Here is a 26,439-nt window from a genome sequence, read left to right as displayed (position 1 = left end):
ATGCCCTCATCTTTGTACACATTCTCCTTCCCAGTGCCCACCTTAGCCTGGCAAAGGCATGGGGCTGCATTCTGAGGAGACCCACTGGGCCGTGTTGCTTGGGTTCACAGCAGACTATCAGTGGACTCTAAAATTTAGTGACGAACTTAAGAATTAGATGCCATAGTAGGGAGTTGTCAGAAACTGTCTCCAACACAGGACCTATCTATTACTGAATCTGCAGCTTCATCTTTATTTGATGTCACGATCAGTCTCCTGTCTAACGTTAAGTATTGGCCAACGCTCTAGTGCGTGTTATCTTCTAATACCAATCTTCTAATTGTGTTCTGGTTGCATGTATTTGGCTTGTTAGCTCCTGAGACCCTGAGGAAAGTGTAACGGGGGTCTTCAGTAGGAGCTAAGAAGCTGTCTTGCAACCCATCCTGCATCCTCTCGCATATCCGTGCTTGCCTCTACTCGTTCACAAGGATTTATTATTATTGCACCTGTTACAACCATTATGTAACAGGGTGACAGGCTTATATTTCCACTCAGATGTGCAAAGGAAATGTCAATTCTTTATTTCTAGAATTTCGTTAAGCATCCTCGCCGCACAGATGGTGGAGAAACTTACACTTGTCAGTTCATGAGATCTCGGCCTCCGGTGGTTTTCCGTTTCCTTCCAGTCCAGGGACTGAGTCTGTCCAGGTGTAACTCCCCAGAGAGCTGGGGAGGTTCTCCCTTTGAGATGACTTGATCATACAGATAACTGCCTGGTCTTTCCAATGTCCACCCTCCCCGCTTCTCCTGCCCAAAATGGCATCTGGGTATATAGATGCCAACTATGTCTTTAGAGCAGCGGTCGCCAAACGGTGGTCCACGGACCACTGGAGGTCCATGTAGTCCGAAAGGTTGGCAACTGCTGCTTTAAAGCATTGAGGGTGGCAAGGGAGAGAGTTTGAAGGGCTCCTGACCTCACAGTGTCCTTGGCTGGTCCCCACCAGGGGATGTGGGTCTGAACTTGGCCGTGTCTGCCTGGCACGTGTTGAGCCTTGCTCAGCCTGATTCTGTCTTGGCCATCTGTCTTCTGACCATAGGCAAGGCCCCCGAAACGTGGCCTCTGCCCTCTCTGACCAAGCCCCACTAGGCTCCCACTGGTGCTGCTCACTCCCCTGAGATCTGTCTGGGCTCTTACCTGGGCAAGACCAGTGTCCAGCCTGGGCAGCCGGAATATGAGAGGCCCCTGGCTGAAGGGTCACTTGGCCCCGGTGGCAGCAACCTCCCTCGGCAAGAGCCCCACCCTGAGTCTCCACTAACTTCTAAATCCCTCTTAAGTACTGATAGAAGCCCCGGTTCCTTCCCATGGCACAGTGGAATGGAGGGTGCTCAGAGGGCACACTCGGGCTCTCCCTGGCCTGGACTGACACAGAGCATGGGGAGGGCCCCTGCAAGGGGTCCCCTCACAGTAACTCAAACAAAAATGGGGCACAAGCCCCCTGCCCACCCCCATGCTCCTCACTAGCTTTCTCAGCAGGGCCCCTGAGCTGGCACTCAGCTCACAGGTGATGTCACCGGCTTCTCACCTCCCTCTGCTTTTCTTTCTCTCTGTCTCCCTCCCACGATCCCCCCAGGTGGAGAAGGCCAACTCTAGTCTTCATTCTTTCTGACCTGGACTTTCCTACACCCTGTCTTCCTCCCTGGGCATTCAGCCTCCTGGTTCAGCCCAAAAAGTGGAAGAGATTTCCGCTCTCTCCCTTAACAGAAGCCGTACGTCCACTCCCCATGTGTCAGTGGTCCTCCTGCAGACTCAAAAATTCCTTCTTTCAATATTAAAAGTGGAATATTGATCCCCTGTAACTCCCACATGCTTGCTTTTGACTCTGGACTAAGGAAGTCTCAGTTTGCTCATCTGTAAAATGGAGAGCTAACAGAAGCCACTTCATAGGCTGCTGAGAGGGCTGAATGGCGGGAGTTAGATCCAATGCTTGGCCCAGGGTAAGTGCTGGGTAAATGTGAGCCGCTGTCACACTCCCCGTCCTGGAGGAAATGTGCATGAGAGGACAGTTCAGATTATTGTTTCCAAAAATATGATTCTGGTTTCAGCCGTTAACATGTACCAAGCACTTACCATGATTGAGCACCTATTGTGTGCTTAACAGACAAAAACTAGTCTGGACAGAGGGCGGGTGGAGGATAGGAAAGAGACAATAGGAGCTTTGGGCAACCTGGCAGGTCCAGGCCGCTCCTGGCTGACTTACCTGGTTGCTGTGATCAATCTTCTCCTTCAGGCATGAGCCTAGCAGGAGACACCCTGGGCACCAGAGTCCCCAGTGTGGGTCCCAGGACTTGGCATTAAAGCCAGGACTGAAAGGTCTTCTGCCCCTGGTCCAGGTAGGCGGTCTCTGAAAGAAGTGGCCATCACGGCCAGGTGCGGAAGGTTCCGTGTCACTAGGTCACCGAACATACCTACCTCTTACATTCTGTGGGCCAGAGACCCCAGGGTGGGAAAGGAACGGAGGGAAAAGGAAACCTTTGTTGGGCAAGCTTTCTAACCTCAGGAACCCATGAGCACAGATTCTACTCCCAGATTTCAAAATCGAGGCTCTGAAATGTTGAGCTGTTTTCTCAGGGTCGCAGTTAGTAAGTAGCAGGGTCAGAACGTGCATCCCCTCATCCCCTCAACACATTGTCTTCTCCAAAGCACGTCCCCCGCCTGACCTCCGGCCTCTCAGCTCCCATGTGTCCTGGTGTCTCCGGATGGGAAGCTGTCTGCCATGTGTGAACAAACTGGTGGTCTCCTATTGGAAGCTCCTGTAGAGATGCAGGACCAGCTGGTTCCTGCAGAGCCCCTGCCGGCCACACCAGCTCTGGATTTGATTGGATAGAGGGTCACAATGTTTTTATCTTACCTTGTTCTCTTACCTTCCTTTTCCTATTGATTTTAGAGAGAGGAAGGGAGAGAGAGTGAGACATACAGAGGAGAGAGAGAGAAAAAAACAGTGATATAAGAGAGAAACATTGATCAGTTGCCTCCTATACATGCCCCGACCAGGGATCAAACCCGCAACCTGGTAAACCCACACCCTGGGTATGTGCCCTGACCCGGAATCAAACCTGCACCTTCTGGTGGACAGAATGACACTCCAACCAGCTGAGCCACACTGGCCAGGCGTTACCTTTTATTTATTTATTTTTTTTAATAAAAAGGAGGAGGGGGTGTATCCGGCTGGGAAAACGCAGCGGTGGAGGCAACTTGATAACCGATGGTTTTCTGAGTGCTTCCGCCCGAAGGAAGCCAGCAGCTGCGGCATATTGGTTACATGGAAATCATTAAGTCATTCTGGGAAGGAATGACAAATGTGTGTGCCTGTGTCTATATGGCAGACATGTGTTTACTACAGAGCGAGGCACCCACAGAGGGAATTGCCTCAATATCGCCTCCAGGCCAAAAGAAGGAAAACGAAACGCAAGTAAAGCTCTATTGCAGGAGACGATTCTGCACATCAGATTCTCAGTTAGTGGGAACTTAAAACTCAGAGGGAGGGATTGTCTATTCTTTGACCTCTCACCTGACCAAAGGACTCCCTTTAGCAAAAGCTAGCACCTTAGGGTGGAACCAGCCTGGACAGGGGGTCAGGAGCCCTCGGGTCTGGTTTCGCCTCTGTCGGTAATGAGGGTGTGACCCTGGGGAAGTTTCTCTTCCCTTCTGGGCCTTAGATTCTCAATGGAAAACGAGGGGGTTGACAAGATGGTCTCTGGCAGCACTTCCTGCTCACGTCCCATCAATGCCTCGTAAGATTTTACAGCATAAACTCTGTGGGCCTGAGCGTCCGCTCCTAGAACAGCAAGCACCGCCTGTCCCCCGGCCCCACCCACAAAGTGTTTCCTTTGGTAAAGCCTGATTTCTCTGTAAATCTCCTTTGCCCTGTTGCAGGTGATCGTTTGCATCCACAGTTAGGTTTTGCCCCCAAACTAACTCCCCAGGATGTAAGACAAAGCAAAGCAATTCGTTGTTTCCCTCAGAGGTGCTCACATCCCAGACTCGGGTACACGGAAGGGCTGAGGCATGTCATGGTTCGCGGGACAAGGCACTGGCGTCCCCAGGTTTGGCCTCTGAAGGAGCAACAGCAGGGACCTGAGACGCCTGAACCCACGGAGGGGTGTGCCTGGGCCACAGGGGAGTCTGGCCGCGTGATCTGTATTGAGTGAGTGTGTTGGCCTGGAGACTGGGGAGGACGGGGCAGGAGCCAGTTGTTGGTCAGACCCAATGTGATCCTCTCGGTGACCCTGACGGTAGAGACAATGTTTGTCTCTGTCTGAAAGTGGCAGAGTCTGGTCTCCAACCAGTTCTCTCACATTGCGGTAAGCATGCTCTTAACCACACACGCTAATGCAGTGTCTTAGCCTTGGCACTAGCAATAGTTCAGACCAGAGAACTCTTAGCTTTGGGGGGGTTATGGACTGAATGGTGTGTCTCCCCAAAAGCCTTATGTTGAAGGTATAACATGCAACATGATGGTCTTGGGAAGTGGGGGCTTTGGGAGGCCATTGGGTTTAGATTAGGATTAGTGGCCTTGTAGGAAGAGAAAGAGAGAGAGGTTTTTCCTCTCTCTCTCCGCACTCACACACCTACGAAGCCACAGGAGCACACAGGGAGAAGGTGTCTACACCGAGGAAGAAGGCCTTCCGGAGAGCCATATCTGACCGAGTTTTGTTTTGGGGCCTCCCAGACTCCAGAACTGTGGGAAATAGACGTCTGTTGCTTAAGCCACTCAGTCTAGGTGTTTTGTTCTGGCAGCTGGCCAAGTCAGGGGGACTGTTCTGTGCATTGTAGGAGATTTAAAAGCACCCCTGGTCTCAACCCCTTACGTACCAGTAGCAATCTCCCCAGTTGTGACAAACATCCATCTGGACACTGCCAAATGTCCAGCGAAGGGGAAAGTCCTCCCCAGGTAAGGACCGCTGCTCTGATGTCAGCCCAAGGTCGGAGGAGAAGGTGGCACCCAGAGAACACTGTGCTCGGAGTGCAGTGTGCGGAGTGAGGCAGGAGGCGGAGGTGGGTGTGGGTCCGCAGCAGTCAGGGCAGCATAGAGCAGGAAAGGAACGTGGGGAGAAGGTGCCAAAAAACCGAGATGTCCACAGCACCTTCTTGTGATGAGATATTAAGAATGCCTGAGTTGGCATACATCTGAGCAGGCACCGGTGATCCGGAGTTCGAAGCCTTTTCATTCATTCACTCAAGGCGCATGTGCCGAAGGCCTACTGAGTGCCAAGCACTGAGCTGGCCCTGGGAGCCGGGATGAATGAGCAGCGCCCGCCTTCCTGGAGCGGGTGTTCTAGGGAGAGAGACAGGAACGTTCATGCCATTGGTGATCACAGCCGTACCCAGATGTGAGCTGAAGACTTCCCGAACCCTCGGGATTCAAGGAAAATTCCTTGGCCTTCCTCGGAATTTCTGCTAATCTGTGGTGCACTCATCTTCTCCAGAACCTACAGCCTTTGGGGTACTGGAGTCCGTGTGGCCATTGTCCCCCAACACAGCCACACTAGCATCAAGTTCAGCTGCTTCTTGACTCAAGATAGAACAGCCCGGCCAGTGTGGCTCAGGGGTTGAGCATTGACCTATGAACCAGGAGGTCACAGCACATGCCCGTGTTGCAGACTCAGTCCCCCGTCGGGGGCATGCAGGAGGCAGCTGATCAATGATTCTCTCTCTCTCTCCCTTCTTCTCTGAAATCAATTTTTTTAGAAAGCTACAGAGAGCAGACTGATGGTTGCCAGAGGGGAGGAGATTGGGGGGGGCTGGGTGAAAAAGGTGAAGGGATTGGAAAGTACAAATTGGTAGTTACAGAATAGTCACGGGGATGGAAAGTACAGCCTAGGGAATCGAGTCAATAATATTGTAATAACTACGTACCGTGCCAGCTGGGCACTGGAAATAGCAGGGGAAACGCTTTGTAAAGTATATGATTATCGAACCACTACACTGTGCGCCTGAAACTAATACAAAGTAATATGGAATGTCAACTGTAATTGAAAAAAATAAAAATAAATGTTTTAAAGAATATTACCGTTCCCTGAAGCCCAAATGCACAATTGCTACAAATTTAATAAATATTTTGAGATAGGACGTAAATTCAAAGAAAATAAAAAAAGCTCAGCTGCTTCTCCTGCTCCCACCACAGACAACGGTCTCCCCCACCCTGGGCGGTGTGGTCAGCGGACTTGCCCGCCTCCTCAGTCACCTCCCGCCTCCACTCCTCGACCCCCCTCCCTGTTCTCCAATCTGATCTCATCTTCCCACGCAGGGCAGTGCCTGCCACCAGGAGTCCTAGGCTCCAGCCGACCCAGGCGCTGAGGAGGCTCACCTTCTATCCCAACCACTTCCCAAAGTATTTTCCCCACAAAAGCCTCCCTCCCTAAGGAGCACTCTGGAAGCAGTTGTTATAACGAACTAAAATCCATATCCGTGTAGCAATGTGTGGTAATAAACACACGGCATAGTGTTTCAGACCAGGTTTTCCGGGGTTTGAATCCCAGCTCTGCCTCGTAACAGCTGTGTGGGCTTGGGCCTTGCCCTTCCCTGCTCTGTGCCCTTCGTTTCCTCCTTCATTTGTGAAATGGAGACAATAGGAACATCGTCCACACGGGGTTGTGAGGAATGAGAGGGTAACTCAAGGTGGAAAGTGCTAGAACAGTGTCTGGCCCGTAGTAGGTGCTCAATACTAGTAAGTGTTGGCTGCTGTGATCCCTGAAGGATGGAGGGCTTTGGGACGGAGTCTGGGACAGTCATAGGGCAGGGGAATGGGGAGAGTTCCAAAGGATGAGGAAGAGTTTGCCCCCAGGAACATCTGATGCCTTGAATTCTATGAAATCAGGCCTTGCTAAGTCGTGAGTCCCTTCTCAGCCTCGTTAACTTCCCTCTTGGCTTTCCAATCCCTGTCCCATTCCCACGGGGCTCAGTGAGACACTTGGGAAAATATTTTCCAAAATAAATTTCAAGTCATTATCTGACCCAAACCACCCGGTTCTGCAGCCCAGCCCTGTCTACTAATGTTACCGCCCTGTCCCTATTTAGACTGAGGTTTTAGCACTGACCGGCCCTTCACCAGGGCTTCCCTGTCCTGCCACCTCCTGCCTGAGTCATCCCGTGATGTCACAAGCCTAGATTTATGGTGTTGGCCAGAGCAGTCTCAGGAATGACTATAGACGGGACCAGCCTCGAGTCCAGCTGTGAAACCAGGCACACCGTGTTCCACCTCCCACCACCCCGTTCTTCCATGATGTCATGGGAATCAGACAGAACAGCATCGCCTCCACGCTCTGCTCATTCTTTCTGTTTGACTGGGGACCAAGGGCTTTCTTGAAGTCTCAGTTTCCTCATTAGTAAAAGGGGGTATTTGACAATCCAAGTAAACAGCCTAAGTGAGAACGCCTATGTCGAATGCAGTAGGGTCATCAACATTTATTGCCACAATTATGGTGCGTAACAAATCACCCCAAAACTCAGTGGCTTAAAATAACCGTTAGCCCAACCAGGGTGGCTCACTGGTTAAGCAGGATCTATGAACCAGGAGGCCATGGTTCAATTCCCAGCCAGGGCATAAGCCCGAGTTGCGGGCTCGATCCCCACTGTGGGTAGGAGGCAGCCCATCAGTGATTCTCTCTCATCATTGATGTTTCTATCTCTCTCTCCCTCTCCCTTCTTCTCTGAAATCAATAAAAAAATACATTTTAAAAAATTAACCATTAATCTTGCTGGGAATTGGCTGGGCCTACCTGGGCGTGGCTTCACATAGACAGACCAGCAAGCCCTCGGGCTATGTCCTTAGCATGGCAAGTACAGAAGGACAAGAGGGGCACATCCAAGCGCACGAACACATTTTAAGCCACTGTCTGTGCCATGTCCGCTAGCATCTTGCTGGCCCAAGCAAGTCACATGACCTAAGTCCAGAATTCAGGACAGGAGAAGTATGCTTATCCTCTCGTGAAAATAAAAACTAGGAAGTCACCTGGCATAAGATCCTGATACAGAGAGGGGTGAAGAATTGGGAATAATGCCATCGGCTACAATAAGTGGTCCCACAGTATGTTCCCCTGATTTCCAGCTCTCTCTGCACCCAGGGTCCTCCTGGCCTCACATCCTACTCATTGAAACGCCCTGTCAGGAAAGAATGGAACACTCACGCTCGTGTATAAACGGCCCGTAACTGCTGGATAGCACCTCGGCATTTGATCCAGATGTTGGGATGTGTTGACGCGCCCCCAGCTCAGACTCTCCTTGATGGGATCTGGAGGCTCGGAAATTACTTGAAAATGGAATAACCCTCTCACCATGTGCTTCAGTGGACTTGATGCCATATGCAAGCACCCCCCAGAATCAGAGCAGGGGCCACCAGGAAGTCCAGCCCAGCCTCGTATGCCTGCAGCCTTCGAGGAAGAGCCCTCGGGAGGTTCCGAGAAGAGACCACCAACCGACCTTCTTGGAGGTCCTTCCGTCCCTCCCCTGCGGACCCCCTTGGATTTAGTCTTTGACTTGAGGAGGGGCGTTTTTGACGGCGTCTTCCAAGGGCAAAGGCCAGTTTTCTCGTGACGTAGAGCATAAAGTGCGAGAGAGAAAACCTAAACAGGCAAAACAAGTGGCCAGCCCAGCCCAAGCCTGTGACAGTTGTAGGGATATGCAGACCGAGTCTGATTCCAGGCCAAGGTTCACTTGACTCCCCAGCCATGCCAGGTGGGGGCCTCAGGGGAGTCGGCCCTTGTCTTTCATTGATGACGTCTTACTGTCTGACACCAGCTGCTCTGCCTGAAATGTCCACCATTAGCACGCCTCCTCAGGAGCCACCAAGGGAGAGGCCGCCATTCTTCACACCATTTCTTTGTTTCTCAGACTCCGCTCACAAAGGCAGTCCCATCACTCGAAGGCAGCCCTTCGCTCAGACCCGAGCAAGCCTCACGCAGAGTTTCAAGGGCGCGGAGAGACCTTCTCAAGGTCTTTCTGCTTCTGTGACGCTGCATTTGCCACCCTCCTGGAGCACTTCTTAAAAGACATTCTGCTCTGTCTTTATTCTTCTGCTTCCCCAAAAAGATCTAGTGCAGAGAAGTGCTCAAGAAATGTCTAAAACTCAGACGTCAATCTTTATTGAAACTGCCAACACCAAGCAAGCATGTGAGTAGGAGTCTCAGTCCACCACCGTCCCAGGAGGACTCAGATACAAGAAACAGAACTGGATGTTTGGTAGGGTTCGACTTCTTTTCTATTTCAAGCACCAGTGTGGGCAAAGCCCAGCCAAGTTAGGGTTCCCTCCCCTTCTCCTAAGGCTGTGCCAAAGTTTGGGGGCTTCCGTTAGTCTCGGGGTGTTGGAAGGGGACAGTCACTGTCAATGCCAGAATCCACCTGGCATCCACTGAGATGCCCATTGCCCTGTGGTCCCCAGTTAACAGTCCACACAGGTTGATTTCAATTAATTCCATCCCCGTGGTCCCTTTCGGGTCACCCGCTGTGTCTGTATCCCTCCTGGTTGCCCAGGAATCTCTCTGCTGTTCTCAGACCTCATTAGGGCAGAAAGCCCTGTTGGCGGCTCCATCTACCCAGACGGTTCATCAGCCATTTCCTCCCTGGATCCTGGCTGCCTCCCCAGTGATAGAGTTCTGCCAGGAAACAGTGCACCGGTCCGCTCTGCACCTCAGTGTCCCACACCTCCTTGGGGCTTGCCACCCAGCCAGCCCTGGCCTCATGCTCCAGAATCAGGGTTCAGTTCCCTATCTCCCTTCCCCCAAAAAACATCCGCTGCTAAGGTTTTACCTCCTCACTCCCCTCTCCCCCAGCAGGGGAAGTCCTCTCCTCATCTCAGAGGTGAGCCCTTGCTCTCACTCACCCTACTTCTGCCGGACCTATGGCCTGCCAGGCCCAGAGTCCTTGGTTTTCTTAAGGACTCCGGCTTTTAAAGCTCAAAAGCCAGGAGGTGTTTCCTCTTCTCTTCTCTTTGCTCTCTCCTGTCACCTCCCTGTCCTGAGGCAGCCACCCCGGAACAGCCCAGGGGCCCCCGTGGGGGAGAGTCTCAAGAGAGAGAGGGCAAACCAGGTTGAAAAAATGACCAGTTTAAATTGTCAGCAACCTCACCCAGCCTCACAAATATGAAAGCCCGTGTTAGTTTTAGGGCAAACAGAGCAGCCAAGTTCAAGGTATAAGGAGGTACTTCCCTGCCTCTCCTGGCCCTTAGCATTCCCTTCACTGTTCTTCGGTTTTAAAAAGGATGCTGGGCCAAAACTGGTTTGGCTCAGTGGATAGAGCGTCGGCCTGCGGACTGAAAGGTCCCAGGTTTGATTCTGGTCAAGGGCATGTACCTTGGTTGCGGGCACATCCCCAGTAGGGAGTGTGCAGGAGGCAGCTGATCGATGTTTCTCTCTCATCGATGTTTCTGGCTCTCTGTCCCTCTCCCTTCCTCTCTGTAAAAAAATCAATAAAATATATTTTAAAAATAATAATAATAATAAAAAGGATGCTGGGCCCCTGGGACTTGCCTTCGTAATCTTGTAAGAAAATTATCTGAAGGAAAGAATGTCACTGTCAAAACACCTGCCTCCTCGCCCCCCATCATCCTCCCACCCTCACCCCTCAGAGACCTGCCCCAAGCTGCTCTGTTTTTTCTCAGAACCGGAAACACTTTCTTCCTCCCCGCCCCCCGCTCCCCTTCACCCCTCCAGCAAGGCGACCTCTCACCATCTCAGCCACCTGGCCACCTCCCTCCAGGACATCTGAAATTACTCTCAGGAATGGAGCTGGGGTTGGGGGTGATGGAGACTCGAGGTACAGAGGCTCAGTAGCTGCAGACACCAGACCCAGCTTCTCCCCTACTTTCTGGGAACAGCCAGAAAAAGAGGAGAAAGTCCTCAAGGCTTCGACATTGGAAGGCCCAGGCGGCCTCCCCAGGCCTGGAGGGAGGGAGGGGCCAGAGGTGGGAGAGGCCGCTGAGCTATTCCAAAGCCATTTCTTCACTTCCTGGCAGCTCCAGGCCCAGCATGTTTGTTTAGGAGGGAGAGGAATGTCACTGATTGCCCAGGCGGTGGCGGTGAGGGGAAAACAAAAATAATCTGCCCAGCGGTTCCTGCTTCCTGTGCATGTGCCCGTGAGCGTGAGGTGCCTCTGCAGGCCTGGCGGCCCCCTGCTAGTTTGGACTGGAAAGGACTCATGTGGGAGCCATTGAAGGAGCCAGAGCCTGCTGAGAAGGCACCCCAGGCCCGACACTTGCCTGACAGGACAGCTGCCTCCTGGCCTCAGGAGGAGACCTTTATTCTCTTCCTGCTCCTCCCTCTCTTCCTCCTCCTCTTCCTCCTCTTCCTCCTCTTCCCCTCCTCTTCCTCCTCTTCCCCTCTTCTTCCTCCTCCCTCTCTTCCTGCTCCTCCCTCTCTTCCTCCTCCTCTTCCTCCTCTTCCCCTCTTCCCCTCCTCTTCCTCCTCTTCCCCTCTTCTTCCTCCTCCCTCTCTTCCTGCTCCTTCCTTTCTTCCTCCTCCTCTTCCTCTTCTTTCCCTTCCTCCTCTCTTCCGCCTCCTCCTTTTTAGGGTTGAATAATATTCCTTTGTGTGAATATGCCACATTTTGTTTATGCGTGCGTCAGTTCATGGACATTTAGGCTATTTGCACCTTTTGGCTAATATGAATAATGCTGCCATAAATACTCAAGTACAGTTTTTGGTGTGGACATAGGTTTTCATTTCTTTTGGGCAGATAACAAGGGGTGGAATGGCTGGGTTCAAGGCAGCTGTGTAATAAGCCAACTCCTGGGCCTGCAGACCCTCTAAACCAGACTCTCTAGGAGGGGGGTCCAGAATACACACACCTTAGCCTGCTCCCAGGAACCTGGAACCGCACCAGTGTCAGAACCTCTGGACTGGGCGAGCCCCTCTCCTGAGACAGAGAGCCAGGAGGAGGCCGGCCCTGCCTGACTGTAATTTAATTGCCACTTGTTGATATTTGGGCAGAACTTATTTAGGCTGTTCTCATATCGGGTGGTGCCACATTTTCTGACTCCGTTTTCTAAATCAACGTGGAACCCATGGGCTCGGACAAGTAGAAGTGTGTTTGTGGAGCCTGTGAGGGGCTGGGGGCTGGAGCTCTCCCCCACCCCAACACTGGCCCCTGAGGCCCCCTAGTGGAACCCCTAGTGCTTTCCATGATGTCCAATCAGTTCATCCTGGCCAACAGCCCTATGGGGCAAAGTACTATTATTTCTTCCGTTTGACAGATGAGGAAACTGAGGTACAAAGTGGAAGTAATTTGCCTAAAATCTTTCACCTCTATGGGAATGAGCTGGGACAGACCTTAAGGGTTTCACAGCCAACACCCTTGACCACTGTATACCAACTGTCAAGTGCTGGCCACATGACAGGCTTTGTGTGATTATCCATGAACGAATGGGAGTGACGAAGACATCATGGCAGTCCCTGGGCCCTGCAAGCCCTGTGTGCATTACCTAAACGGAAATGAGGTTAGGAAAACACCATGAAGCAGGGATTGCCCAGGCTCTGTGGTTCATTTCTCTGCCAGTCATAGAATCAACCCTGAGCCAAGCTGAGAAATCAGTAGGAAGGAGGAGGTCAAGGAGGGTGTTTGCCCTCTAGCTATTGAATGCCTAGGGGGCTTCTGCCCCCGCTGGGAGCTTCCTGCCCAAACCCTGAGCACAGAGCTACAGATTCACAGCCCTGAGCTCTCGGAGCCGGAAGGAACTTCAGAGATCATCTGGCCATCCCAACAGTTCCCAGATTTAAAAGACAAGAACCCAGGGCCCCAAAGGGGAGGTGTCTTGCCCAAGGTCACACTGCTAATTCCAGTTCCCACGAATTTAGAACTTACCAAAACTGCACACTCACCAACACAAGTCTCGTTTATGGAAGAGACCCAGAGGCCCTGAAAGAGGGCGTCATTTGCCCAAGGTCACACAGTTACAAAATGTCAGAGCTGGGGTTCCAAATGCCAGGCCAGTGCCCCCACTCCAGGCCAGTGCCCCCACCACCGGGCACACGGACCAGCAGGAGCAGAGCCCCCTACTCAAGCTGCCAGTTGCCGTCTCCTATCGGGGAGATAAACCACCCTCTCAGCATCAGCGCTGGAGCAGCCAGGGTGCCGCCGTGCGCCTGGCGATATGGGAGCAGCACGCTCACCCACATATGCCAACACCCCTGCGTTATGCAACAAAGCCGCTGGTCCAAGAGTTGCTGTAACACCTTTATCTGCCCCGGGCAGACCCCATCTGCCAATACGCAGCGTCTCTCTGGCGCCGGGTGAACCAACAGGAGCGGTCACCGAGCTCCTGGCCCTTTGCTATCTGACTTGTTTTTGTAGGAAGTCAAAATAAGAGCCAAAAGCAAATTCCTCACCCCATAGACGATTCATTTCCTGCCTTTGGTGACATTAAAAGGGCTCTGGCTTGGGCAAAACAGGCTTTGGAGTGGAGGTGCTGGAGTCCGACTCCCCCTGGTTCACATCCTCCATCACCGCTGCTGCTGGAGGGCCTTGGGCAAGTCGGTTATTCCTTCTGGGCCTCCGTGTCTCCATCTGTAAAATGGAAATCTTCCCAGTGCCCACCTCCTCGCTAGGTGGGAAGATCAAATGAGATCATGAATAGAAAGCCCTTGAATGCCTGGCACACAGGAGTTGTTTCATAAGAAGTATAATTGCCTGGCCAGTGTGGCTCAGTGGTTGAGTGTCAACCCACGAATCAGGAGGTCACAGTTCAATTCCCCGTCAGGGCACATGCCTGGGCTGAGGCTCGATCCCCAGTGGGGGGCATGCAAGAGGCAGCCGATGGATGATTCTCTCTCATCACTGATGTTTCTATCTCTCGTTCCCTCTCTCTGGAAGACATAAACACATATTTTTTTTTTTAAAGAAGCGTGATGACTACTGAGCTCCCCGGAAAGATGCAGCCCCCCTAAGACTGCCCATCCCTGGAAGCCAGGGCTGCATTGGGTGCTTTCTCAATGACCCCGGCTCTCAGAATCTGGGAGTTATTTGACTTCGGGAGGATGTTGATTCTCTTCTCCTTGCCCCTGAAGGAACTTCAGGATCCATCCGTAAGCCGTAGGCAGAGCTGTGTAGAACATGTGCTCAGCTGGCCTGAGGGCCAAGGGATGAGGATTTCAAAAGAGGTGCAAAAAAATGACACGTCAAACAGCATCTGCTCTTTGAAGGCATCTTAAAATGTCCCTCCAGCTCGGGTTAACGTTAGAATGGCATTCAAGGCTCAGCAATGGGTGTGTTAGACAGACTGGAGTTTTGGGGTGAAACACACCTGTGTCTGACTTCCCACGGAGCGGTAGGGGACACGCCTGCAGCCCCAGCAGGAGCTGGGACAAAGGGGTCTGACCTTCATCCCAGCAGTAAATTTCCAGTGATGGGTTTTAAGCAAGAAAGGGTGTCCTGAGAGGGAACTTCCTGTTGGAAATGCCCTGCATCTTGATGCAGAGGTGGTCATGCAGCTGTATGCTTATGTAAATGGTATGTCGCTGTACTCTTTGGACATATATCCTTTACTGTATGTAAACTATACATCCACTTTTTCAAAAAGACAAGCATGCCAAGCTCACAAGAGGCAAAGCCAAGACTCAAATCCACAAAGGGCCAGGATTTGGGTGGGGTTAGGATTGGGTTAGGGTTAGGGTTAGAGTTAGGGTTAGGGTTAGAGTTATGGTTAGGGTCAGGGTCAGGGTTAAGGTTGGGTTAGGTTAGGGTCAGGGTCAGGGTCAGGGTCAGGGTTAGGTTAGGTTAGGTTAGGGTCAGGGTCAGGGTTAGGGTTAGGGTCAGGGTCAGGGTTAGGGTCAGGGTTAGGGTTACAGTGGGACAAGTGAGGCAGGCTCATGCAAGTGCAGCATCAAATCCTGCCTTTATGTAAAATGTCAGTATTTTGTTCATCCTGGATTTATGTACATGTATGTGGATTTTTTGTTTAAAAATATTGCGCTGCCATATTTATTTGGAATACTGAGTGTGAGGCATCCCCTTAATATTTGTGACTGAGGCAAGGGCCTTCTCTCCTTGCCCTCGTCCCGGCCCCAGTGACCCAGGCTTGGCCCTCTGCAGGGCACGTGCCCTTAGCCACCCCAGGTGGGGCCTCCCCACCCTGGTCAGGGCGCCATCGAGATTCGGTCGGAGGAGCTCTGAAGGAGAACACGCAAAGAGATACTTACACTCGGGCCCTGGACAAGGATGATTGCAACAGACTCCCAGGGTGGGGCTCTGGCAAAAGAGAAAGAAAAACATTTAGAAAGTGTTCGAATAAGCCTGCGGATGACAGGAGAGATAGTGAGAGAAGGGGGAGCTGTTTGGGGCCTGGTCATCAGGGGGAGGTCAGCTTCTCACAGAAGAAATGAGCCAACTCCCTCCGGCCACATGCCCGGCCTGTGCTGCTGCCTGAGCCGGCCGTCTCCAGGCCTCAGCCCAGGAAGCCCGCCCTTTCCAGCCTCTTCCATCAACCTCTCAACACAAACATTTTCACGACGGTGTTTGTATATATCGTAACGGGGGTGGCAAAGGGTTCTTCGCCTTGCGTAGAGCTTTGGGGTTTGCAAAGGCCTGTACAGATGTCGCCCAGATGTCAGCGGGGCTCTCTCGTCGCCTCTCTGAGACCTAAAGGTCGTTTTCCTGGACCTCCGTCTGTTCCCAGCTCACCTGGGCCTCTCCTCGGGGGGAAAGGAGCCTCTTCCTCCAGGAAAAGCCCCCCCCCCCCTTTTCCGTTTCCATCAGGAAAGTTGGACACACACCAAAGGAAGCACTCTCAGTAACAGCACCGGTTCCAGGAGAGAGATGGGCCCCTCCCAGCCGGGAGCTGAGATTCAGGCAGCTTTTCGTCTTCCTTCCTCGCTCTGTGGCTGGAGGAATTGTGCAGACCCCACCGCACCCCACGTCTTCTCTGCCAGCCTCTCAATCCAGCCCCTTGTGGGCTGCACTTTTTCAGCCCAACTTGGAAACGTACAGAACTCCAGGGGTGGGGAGTGGGGGGCGGGGGGACACGGCTGTTTCCCCCAGCCCCGCAGGCCTCCTTGGCCACTCCTTGCCTCTCTCCCCTCATCACTCCTTAATTGTAAAGAGTTTATTTTGTGAGAGAAAAATCCAAACGTGTCCATTAAACGAGGGCACTCCGTGGGACTTGCCAGAAGCACAAACGCCAAAAGGGAAAAGGCAAAGGGACTTGTTGCCCACGGCATCATGGAGCATTTGAGACGTCGTCTTGCCGGCTCTCTGGCTCCAGGGGGCTGAGGGCCAAGGCGAGTGGGCCGCAGCTGAGGGGTGCGCAGCGTGAGAGCTGTGGGTCCCCCTGAAAGACCACAGGCTCCCGGGGCCAGCTGGCTCCCTGGTGCCTTGTAAAAATACTCTGTGTTTGTGCAGGTGGAGCCAAGGGTGAGGAGCAGCGATGAGAGCATGAGTGTGTGTGTGTGTGTGTGTGTGAGTGTGTGTGTGTGTGTGTGTGTGTGTGTGTGTGTGAGTGTGTGTGTGTGTGTGAGTGTGTGTGTGTGTGTGTGTGTGAGTGTGTGTGTGTGTGTGTTCAGTCTGTGAGTCTTTCTATGAGGATGCCTGTCCCAGAGCTCCCTAGTGTGTCTGTGTGTGTCCATGAATCTGGATATCTGGTGTGTGTCTCTGTACTCAGGAATCTCCCTGTTTCAAACGTGTGTGTTTCGTGTGCCGTCTGCATGTGTGGATGTCCCACTGTTCGGTGGGGTGGTGTCTATGTGGACATAATCTCAGCTTCTGGGTGTGTCTATGCCTCTGTGTGCCTGAGAAAGGTACAAGTACAGGGTGTGAGTGTATGTGGATGTGTGGGTGTACACATGTGGATGTATGGGTGTGCACATGTGGATGTGTGCATGTGCACATGTGGATGTATGGGTGTGCACGTGTGGGTGTGCGCGTGTGGGTGTGTGCGTGTGGGTGTGTGTGTGTGCACATGTGAATGTATGGGTGTGCACGTGTGGATGCGTGGGTGTGCACGTGTGGGTGTGTGGGTGTGCATGTGTGTGGATGTGTGGATGTACACGTGTGGGCAGGGACAGGGGTGCGTTAGACCTTCCAGAAGCCGCAGCCAGTGCACACACTGTCTTTGCAAAGCAAGTCATCTGTTTTCCTGGTTTTGTTTTTCTCCTCCCCGTGGGCTCCGGACCCTCCTTGAAAACAAAGGGAGCTTAAAAACGCAGCCCTTCCTGTGTTCCCAACGCTCAGAGCGCTGCGGTGAGCGGGAACGTGCCAGCTCGGATGCCCAGCCCTGCCGCAGCCGCAGGAAGCCACCAGCCGCGGTTACCACCGCCCATGCCCCTAGCACGCCTGGGCGGAGGGCGGAGGGCGGGCAAGAAGGGGGAGCCGCGCAGCTCACTGCACCCCAACTCCTGAGCCAGCATCGCCCCTACCTTGGAACTGAGAGCCCCGCTGGGACATAAGTGCATCGTTTTAGGGCTCCCTTCAAAGCGCAGGGCCCCGGCAGTGATAGGAGGGAGAGATGACGCCTCCCCCTGGAATGTATTCCAGCCAAGCAGGTGTGCGGGGCCTCGCCTTCCCTCTCACCAAGTTTATCAGGTCAGTTCTAGGGGGGACCAGCATTGTCATCGCTTCGGCACACCTTTCCTGGACACCTGGCATGTGTCAGACACCAAGGAAGATCCAAGGGCTCAGCTCGGCCCCCGGGATTCATGTCCCCCGGCAGCTGCCCAGGCCCTAGCGTCCTGCGGGGAAGCAGAGGGTTTGGGCTGGATACCTGCAACGCCTCTTCCAGATGGGAACCCCGACTTCTCAGACAGCTGCTGCTTACTCCATGTTCTCTACTTCCCCCTCGTCCCATGATGGGAGCATGCCCAGTGTCCCCTCCCCGCCTACCTCTGACACGGGCCTTCCCTGAAAACCTGCTGTTACTGATGCTCCTCACCCTTGTCTGCACTTTGATGAGGTTCTCAGCCTTCATCTACTCCCAGCCCCAGCCCGGCAATCACAGCCCCCCTCCCAGGCATGGGTCCTCCATCTTTCCCACCTTAGCTCCCACATCACCCCACCACCACCCCCCGCCCATCCCGCCTCTGCGTGCTGGCCACACTCAGCTGCATATGCAACCTCTGCACACACCCTCCACCCTGCCCAGCTTCTGCATCCACTGTTCCCTCCGTCTGCCTGGCACCCTCTTTCCTCCCTTCACCCCCGCCCCCCCAATTCCCAGCCCTGAGATCCTGAGCATCTTTCCAGGCCCATCTCAAGCACTTCCTCCTTCACCCTCCTTTCGTGATCCTCCACCCCTTCCCAGCACATGGGAGCTCTCTTTTGAAACCTTTCATACGAGGCAGCACATCTGGCCTTTACAGTGCCATCGGTGTCTTTGTCTGTTCCCCACCCCATGACTAAGATCCTTCAAACTGAAAGTCAGGAAGTATGTCTTCCCCGTGCTGGACCCCCGTGCTGTCAGTCACAGAGGGTCAGCAATGTCTGCACAGGCAGTGGTCTGCAGCACTCAGGGGTGGGATGTCAGGAGCTGGGCGGCCTGGCCCTGCTGGGGAAGGAGGCGGGCAGGGGAAGGAAGGAACCTCAGAAATCGCAACCAGATGGCCAACCACAACCGTCCCTGACCGTGGGCACAGAGATCATGGATGCTGGAGGGGTCTGTTGATTCAACCCAGAGCACAGCTTTCCCAGGAAACCAAAAGCAAGGCAATGCCATGGAGCAAGACTCTAAGCACGGAGGGCCAATCCAGCAAATGACCGGAGCCAGCCGGGGAGATGGGGTGGGTGGTGGCCAATAGGAATCCATGCCCCATCTGAAAGGAGCTGGCCCACCCGACCGGAGGCTCAGGGCTCAGCTGGTCGGAGCATCATTCTATGCACCAAAAACTTGTGGGTCCTGGTCAGGGCACATACCTAGGTTGCAGGTTCAGTCCCTGGCTGGGGCACATATAGAAGGCAACCAATCAGTGTTTCTCTCTATCTATCTCTCTATCTATCTATCTATCTATCTCTCCCCCTTCCTCTCTCTCTGAAATCAATGACCATATTGAGAATAATAATAATAAAAGGAGCCAGCTCTGCCTGCAGAAACGCACAGGTAGCCAGAGCCCCAATAATTGCTCCAGAAAAGCCCAGTATCCGAGTGTTTATATAAAATCTCCCACTTCATTATTGTTGGCAACTTATTCAATTTTTTAAAACGTCACAGACCCTGAGCAGACCAATGACATAGAACTGCAGGCCACATCGGCCCACACGCTGCCGAGTGGAAACCTCCATGTAGGTCCACGCCAGGTTCCTCCGTCACTCGGTGCGGCCGACGCCCTGCTGGGGCTGAAGCGGAAGTCCATTCACACCAGAGAGCAGGGTGGGTGTTCCGCTAAACTGGCCATGGGTGCAAAGGGAGCCCGTGGAGAATGTCCGGAATGTCTTCCTGATCTTTGACGCCAGGACCTTAGCTCGCCTTGGGTATCGTGGCGGCGATACCACCTCCTCCCCCCTGGCATCCGTCAGGCACTGGCCCCTCCAGCGCTCAGGTTGGCCGCCCTGGCCCAGACCTCTCACTGCGTGGCCCTGGCTTGCTTTTCGTTCTTGGGAAAGCTGTGCTCTAGCTGGAAGAAAGAGATCACGTCCGCGTCGTGACCTTTCACCCCAAAGGCAGGCCCCTGTGGGGACGGGAGAGATCTCCTTGAGGATCACGGCCTAAAGGCAGTCAGAGGGCTCGATGGCCACTCGCAGGCTGGGACAAATGACTTCCCCTTTGTGAGCTGCCCGGTCTCCTCGGTACATAGAGTGGCTGGACTGGAACACCCCGAGGTGCCTTCCCGCCTGCGGCAGAGGAGATGCTAACGCTGGTCCTGCAGGTACGGGCCCCACAGCGTTCCTCTTGGCAGGGCCCAGGCCCAGGAGCCTAAGAGGCGGGCCTGGCCCTCACTCACCTGGCAGTGCCTTCCTGCGGGTGCCATGCCACACAGAGACCAGCCAAGGCGTCCCCATCCCTTTGTGAGGAGGAGTGGCCACACTTTCTCTGCGGTATCACACAGGCGTTGGCCATCGGAGGACTGCCTGCCGGACACTCCCCAGAGGGGCTGGAGGGCAGGAATTATGGGCCCAGGGGAGATGGCAGGGCAGGTGGGGTGGTAGGAAGGTACCCCAGCAAATGGTATCCAATGGGAAGGAAAACATGTCAATATTTTAACAACTGGCCTGGCTGGTGTGGCTCAGTGGTTGAGCATCAACCCGTGAACCAAGAGGTCACTGGTTCAATTCCTGGTCAGGGCACATGCCCAGGTTGCAGGCTTGATCCCCAGTAGGGTGCATGCAGGAGGCAGCCGATCAATGATGTTTCTCTCTCATCAATGTTTCTATCCCTCTATCCCTCTCCCTTCCTCTTTCTCTAAAGAAAATAAAAAAAAAAAAAAACATTTAAAAAAAATATTTTAACAACTGGCCTGGCCACACAGGTGCATAGTTACTGAATATCAACTCAGCCCGCATTGAATGCTGCCTCCATGTGTGCAGCAGGGCAGACCCAGATGCTGGCGACAGATTGGAAAGTGACCCCCACCCCCAGCCTCTGGAGACCCCCCCCCTCCCTCACAAGCTTGCTTCATTCCAGGCCCCCACCCCGGACCTCCCTGGGCATTGGCAAAGAGCAGGCCCGGTGCCAAACCCTGACTTCATGCTGACCATCAGCTCCCCAAGCCAGGGAAGGAGCGATGATGTCATTGCCCCTGTGTTTCAGAAAAGCAATCATCAGACTCGGAAAAGATCAACTTTCAAGGCAGAAGGCCAAACACTTTGTCTTGGCAAAGGCCTCGGAGGATTGCCTCATGGAAGGAAGGGCCGCATGCTCACGAGCATCATTTGTTAGGAGCCGGGACTCCGCAGTGTCCTTGGGTTGGGAAAACCTCAGGGCCCTGTGAGATGGAGGGTGTCGTATCTGGCACCAATGAGCGTTACTGTCATCTCTTCCCATCTGAACCCTCTCTTGGGGAAGGAGAGGGCACCCCAAAGCTCCAGGGGGAGACTTTTACCATCAGAGTGCTGCCACCAAACCCTGGACCCGCGTTCCCTCTTATTATTATAAAGATGTCCCCAGTTTTCTCAATGTAAGTAAGTTCCATAAAGGCAGAACCTTGTTCATTGCTGTACCCTGGCCTCTGGGATGGAGCCGAGAACTCGATAAATATGGGCTGAATGAGTGGCAAGGAGGAAAAAGCAATGAACTGGGATGTAGCACTCCTGGATTCCAGGGGTCCAGGGGCACATCCAGGTATGCCAGCTGGGCCTAGGTGGGCAAGTTGGGGGCTGCCATTGGTTGGTGCAGATCTGCGCTATATAACCCAAAGGATCTACCCTTTGGCAGGTCCCTGGAGGTGCTGGAGGGCAGGAATTGTGGGGAGTGGACCCAGAGAAGATGTCAGGGCAGGTGGATGGCAAGAAGGCACCCGGCAAATGGTTATCAACCTTTGACTACCTACCTTCTCCATGGCTCACAATCTTGCCTTCACACTTCTGCTAGCGCCTCTAATCTTTCTCAGGACAGCTATCTGGTCAACCTTTTGTGGTTAAGCCCTGTTGAAAAGGCCCCAATTTGGGGAAATATGTTTAGGAAGAGCAAGTTCCTCTCCCTACCACCCTATCTACCCCCACCCCCTCCCACACACACACACACACACATACTCCTAAACTATACTTCTGGGGGCTCTAATCTGAACTTGGTCACTGGGGTGACCTTGATCATGAGACTTGCCTCTGTGGGCCTCCGTTTCCCCTTCTACAAAAATACAAGATCAATTACAAGTGTCCAATGTTCTTAACTTTTAGGTGGGGAGCATCTATCTCAGCCCCCTCTTAGAAACAAAAGAAAGTCACCCAACCTCTCCCCTCACTTGTGCGAAGGGACATTTTTGCGTGCAGATTCTGGAGGTCTGCAGCCCCCTTGCACCCAGGGGCAGAGCCTTTGTGATCTGTGAGTCCCTCCGGGCTGTGACTCTCTGGAATGTTAACCGAAGTGTGACTGAGAAAACACATTCCGGCTGCCCTCTGAGGCCACCCCGGGGCCCCTCTCAGCTGCCCCTCAGGAATGAAGGCGCCTGGGCTTCACCCATGGCCCCAAATCCAGCCCCTCGCGTCCTCAACATCCAGGTCTCATGGAAATGAGGCCGGAAGCTAAAGGAAGTCCAGGCAGCTCCGCCTAAAAGGCATTTCCTCTTCTCGGCTGCTTCTTCCAATCTGGCCTTTCTAGAGCTGGACAAAAGTGGGGATGGGGTGGGGAAAATGCTAAGAGTTTTTTGTTGTTGTTGTTGTTGTTGTTTTATTGAGGCTCAAAGAAGGACACAGAGATGGGCCACAAACTGGAGCGGTCAGGCACGGGCGCATGGCAGGGCCGCTGGTGCGTGTGGGTGGGGCCTCTGTGCATTCTCCAGGGCAAATCGGACTTTTCCAACCGCGGGTTTTCGAAAGCTATTTATGAAGCTGAACTAATCCAGCCCAGCTGTGCAACGATAAGTAAACAGGGCGTTTTGCAGAAATTCAGAGCGCCCTCCCCCCCCCCCCCCCAACGCAGCCTGTGCTTACACAGCTCACTCCATCCTTTCTGTCCAGGAGGGAATGAGATGGCAAGGGCAGGCAGGCGCAGTTGAATCTGAGTCCAGGACTCATCCCTACCGGTCACCACTCTCAACTCTGGCATGTTTCCCCTGGGCATCAGGATGGGCACACAGAACTGAGTCAGGGTGCCTTCTCCTCTACTTCTCAGCTGGGTGAACTTGGGGGATGCTTCTTAATCTCTCTGAGCATCAGTTTTCCCATCTGTAAAATGGCCGTCATAATACCTAACTTGTAGAGTTACCGGGCAGGATAAAGCAGCACATAAAAGGGCAAGTGCAGCGGGCAGTGCTCAGCATGGAGCTGGTCCCCAGTGGATGCTGTGTGTCCCTCTTGGCCACCCCTAGTGCTCCTCTATCCTTCTCTCTAGACTAGGGAGGCACGTGTATGGAGACCTGGGGTGAGTGAGGAAAGGCCGTGCTCCCTTCAAGCTGAAAAGCAGCCACCCCAGGAGCAGGCTCAGCAGGTGAAGATGGGCTGGACCGAGTCCCCTCCGTGCCCTCTCAGCCGGGTGCCCTGGGCAGGCACCACCACACAGCCGTGTGGGAACCGCAGCCACAAAACCCAGGCTGTCCTGCTGAGCCTCGGGCTGAGATTTCTTTTTCCATTAGAGCTCGTCTTTTAGCAAAGCCATCGACCCCCTTTTAAAAATGACTAACAGGCCCTGACTAACCGGTTTGGCTCAGTGGCAGGCGTCCTCAAACTACGGCCCGCGGGCCACATGCGGGTGTTTTTGCCGTTTTGTTTCTTTACTTCAAAATAAGGTATGTGCGGTGTGCATAGGAATTTGTTCATAGTTTTTTTAAAACTATAGTCCGGCCCTCCAACGGTCTGAGGGACAGTGAACTGGCCCCCTGTTTAAAAAGTTTGAGGACCCCTGCATCAGCCTGCAGACTCAAGGGTCCCAGGTTCGATTCCAGTCAAGGGCATGTACCTTGGTTGCGGGCACATCCCCAGTAGGAGGTGTGCAGGAGGCAGCTGATCGATGTTTCTAACTCTCTATCCCTCTCCCTTCCTCTCTGTAAAAAATCAATAAAATACTTTTTTTAAATGCCTAACAGGGGTTAAACTTGGAGAAAGTCTTTTTCACCCTAGTGTGAACGAGTTTCCGGTTCACTCCTGCCCTAAGCAAGAGGCGGAAGTGCTCGCTTCGGCAGCACATATACTAAAATTGGAACGATACAGAGAAGATTAGCATGGCCCCTGCGCAAGGATGACACGCAAATTCATGAAGCGTTCCATATAAAAAAAAAAAAAGAATTAAACAAAAGACGAAGGTAGCAAGGTAGCGAGGACCCAGTCTTGCCTGGCTCTCTGGACAGTGCTACCCTGCCTCAGCATCACCCACCCTCAAGCGTGGGTGTCGCAGCAAAGCCACTCCCCTGCCACTCTCACGCTGTGCCCAGGGCACTAGGCTCAGAACCCCGACATCACTTGTGCTGTGGCGTCCTGGCCAACACGTCACAAGGCCATCTCAGGTTCAAGGTGGCAAAACAGACTCCACCTCTTGTTGGAAGGACCTGTAACGCCACCTGGAAAAGACATGGATGCAGGGAGGCCGTTAGCTGGGGCCATCCGTGCAGTCAATCAATCAGCATGTGTTGGAGCACAAGCCAAGTGTGGGATTCAAGGGTTGGCTATGTGACCCAGTATTTCCAGATGGGGCTGCCCTGGGACATCCAGGATGCTGGTCATACCCACACTTCCACATCCCCTAGCACAGCTCGGCCCAGGGACCCTCACAAACACCTGCTCATTGATACCTGACCAATGCAGAACCTGAGACTCTAGAACAGGGAGGGAGCTCCCATGGACATTTGGGGTCAAAGGCTGGTATTTGTTAAGCAGGCCTTGAACATTTCAGGACTTCAGGTCTAGAAGCCATGTAAGTGAATGCCTTTCGTGGTATAAAAGAATAAACTAAAGCCGAGATGCAAAGCGACGTAGCCAAGATCCCATGGGTAAGGAGATCCGTGTTCCCCAAACTTGAACCTGCCCACGAATCACCTGAGCATCTGCAGAACCGGAGCAGGGGGCCTGGAGGGGGGCCTGAGATTTAACATCTCTCACAAGAGCCCCGGTGCTATGGGTGCTGCTGGTCACAGATCCTGGAGAGAGGGCATCGGTAGACACCTGCACTTAAGAGCCTTCTATTCTCCGCACCCTTCACTTAGACGCCTGAGTAACCCGACGTTCAGAAGGAGCCATTGGCCTTGGACCGACTCCCTGAAGTTTTACAGAGCTCCCACTTCCCCCCTCACAGGCGGCTCTCAGACAGTGAGCGCAGGGAGCCGTGGCCTCTTGCAATTTCCAGGTCCTCGAGGTAGGGGTGTCCTTTCCGGCTGAGACCCCAGGCTGTGGGCCCTCTTCTCACTTACTGGGGACTCGTGGTGCTGGCCCAGGGGTCTCTAAGTCCCAAGGGCTGAGGCTGTCCTGTCTGGTTAGTGACTTAGGAGCTTGGCAGCCTCTGTCGCTCTATTATGAGGCCTCTGAACATTCCGTCCAGCGGCCCCTTGGCACGCCACGCGCCTTTCAAATGAAAGAGGAAAAAGGCGAATGTTGCCCATGCTCATTTGCCTAATTCTAAAGCCTCCAGAGGCTTTTTTTAGAAGGGAAAAAACACCAGCCATCTGAAATGGAGGAAGCGCCTCACCCGGGAGCCAAGAGAGAAATGGAGACGTACGTTTCGAGGGCTGACATGTTAATGGACAAACCATGCGCCCGGTTTGTTTTTCCCCCGTCCCCTCTCCGCGGAGAAACCGCGGCCCTTTGGAAGCTCTGCGCGGAGAGGAAATTGCTTTCTCCTCGGGAACCCTCCTCGCCCACCCCAGGCAGTGGGAGTGGTGTCCTGTGATTTCACATCAGTTCAGTCCAACCCGCGGGCACTGATTGAGGGGCTACTATGTGTCGTGTGTCATGCTGGGTGAGTTGAGGGGTGCTTCTTAAGCTCCCTGAGCCTCAGTTTTTCCAGCTGCAAAATGGCCACAATGGCACCTAACTTGCAGGGTGCCTGGGCAGGATAAGCGAGGAACTAAAAATGAAAGCGCAGCAGGCCCTGCTCAACACCTGTGATCTGTGAGTCCCTCAGAGCTGGTCCCCAGCAGATGCCGCGGGTCCCTCTTGATTTGGTGACCAGAGACGGCCCTGTGCTTTACATTCCTCCATTCACTCCACAGGTGACTCTTGCCAGGCACCGTGCCAGGTCCGGGGCCAAGAAGGGAGGGAGGGAGGCATGGTCTGGCTACACGCAGCCATCAGAGAGACCACCAGTAAGTAATTCTCATTATGTTGCAAGAAGTGATACCTTTTTGTGATAAGTAACCACGACGGGGTGCGGTGCTGGGAAGACAGAGGTGAAAGAGGTCTTGCTCGGACCCGTCCTTCCTTGCTTCCGGGGCCACTGTCTCAGCTTGGGCCCTCCTGGGGCACAGCCCGGGACTGAGTAGAGAAGCAGTTGATCTCTGCAGGCGTGGCCTAGGCCCTCCCCTGACCCCAACCCTCCCCCGGCACCCAGACCAGCTAGAAGTGTTCTTTCCCAAATGTGGATCTAGTGGGGGTTCTTCTCCTAATAAAACGTCTGCACTGGGCTCCCCATCACTAGTGAGGGGGAGGTTCATTCCAAACCTCTCAGAATAGTTTACAAGACTTTTTACAGTTTGTCTCCCGTCTACTTTCTCGGCCCCATATTCCCTCTTTCTCCATCATCCATCCTTCTCTCTCACCATGAGGGACATCCTGGGGCTCCCCCAGAACCCCTCAGAGTAAGGGGGGTGCTCTCTAAAAAAACTGTTTTGTTATGGAAATGTCCAAACATACGCAAAGGTGGAGAGAGTAAAATGATGACCCTTAATATACCCATCACCCATCTTGTCACC

At 53.5% G+C, this 26,439-nt stretch overlaps 1 protein-coding gene and 1 non-coding gene across 3 annotated transcripts in view; both read left to right on the top strand.

The window, feature by feature from the left end:
* Nucleotides 1-26,439, top strand: part of SYN3 (synapsin III) — a 357,165-nt gene that overhangs the window by 264,877 nt on the left and 65,849 nt on the right. The gene's annotated exons all lie outside the window — the stretch shown is intronic.
* LOC114232734 (U6 spliceosomal RNA) lies at nt 23,706-23,812 on the top strand. The gene has a single exon (XR_003618822.2). It is a non-coding gene; the product is annotated as a U6 spliceosomal RNA (small nuclear RNA).

The sequence above is a fragment of the Eptesicus fuscus genome, chromosome 7 (assembly GCF_027574615.1).
Source record: "Eptesicus fuscus isolate TK198812 chromosome 7, DD_ASM_mEF_20220401, whole genome shotgun sequence".
Classification (NCBI taxonomy): Eukaryota; Metazoa; Chordata; class Mammalia; order Chiroptera; family Vespertilionidae; genus Eptesicus; species Eptesicus fuscus.
This window is presented reverse-complemented; position numbering and strand designations above follow the sequence as displayed.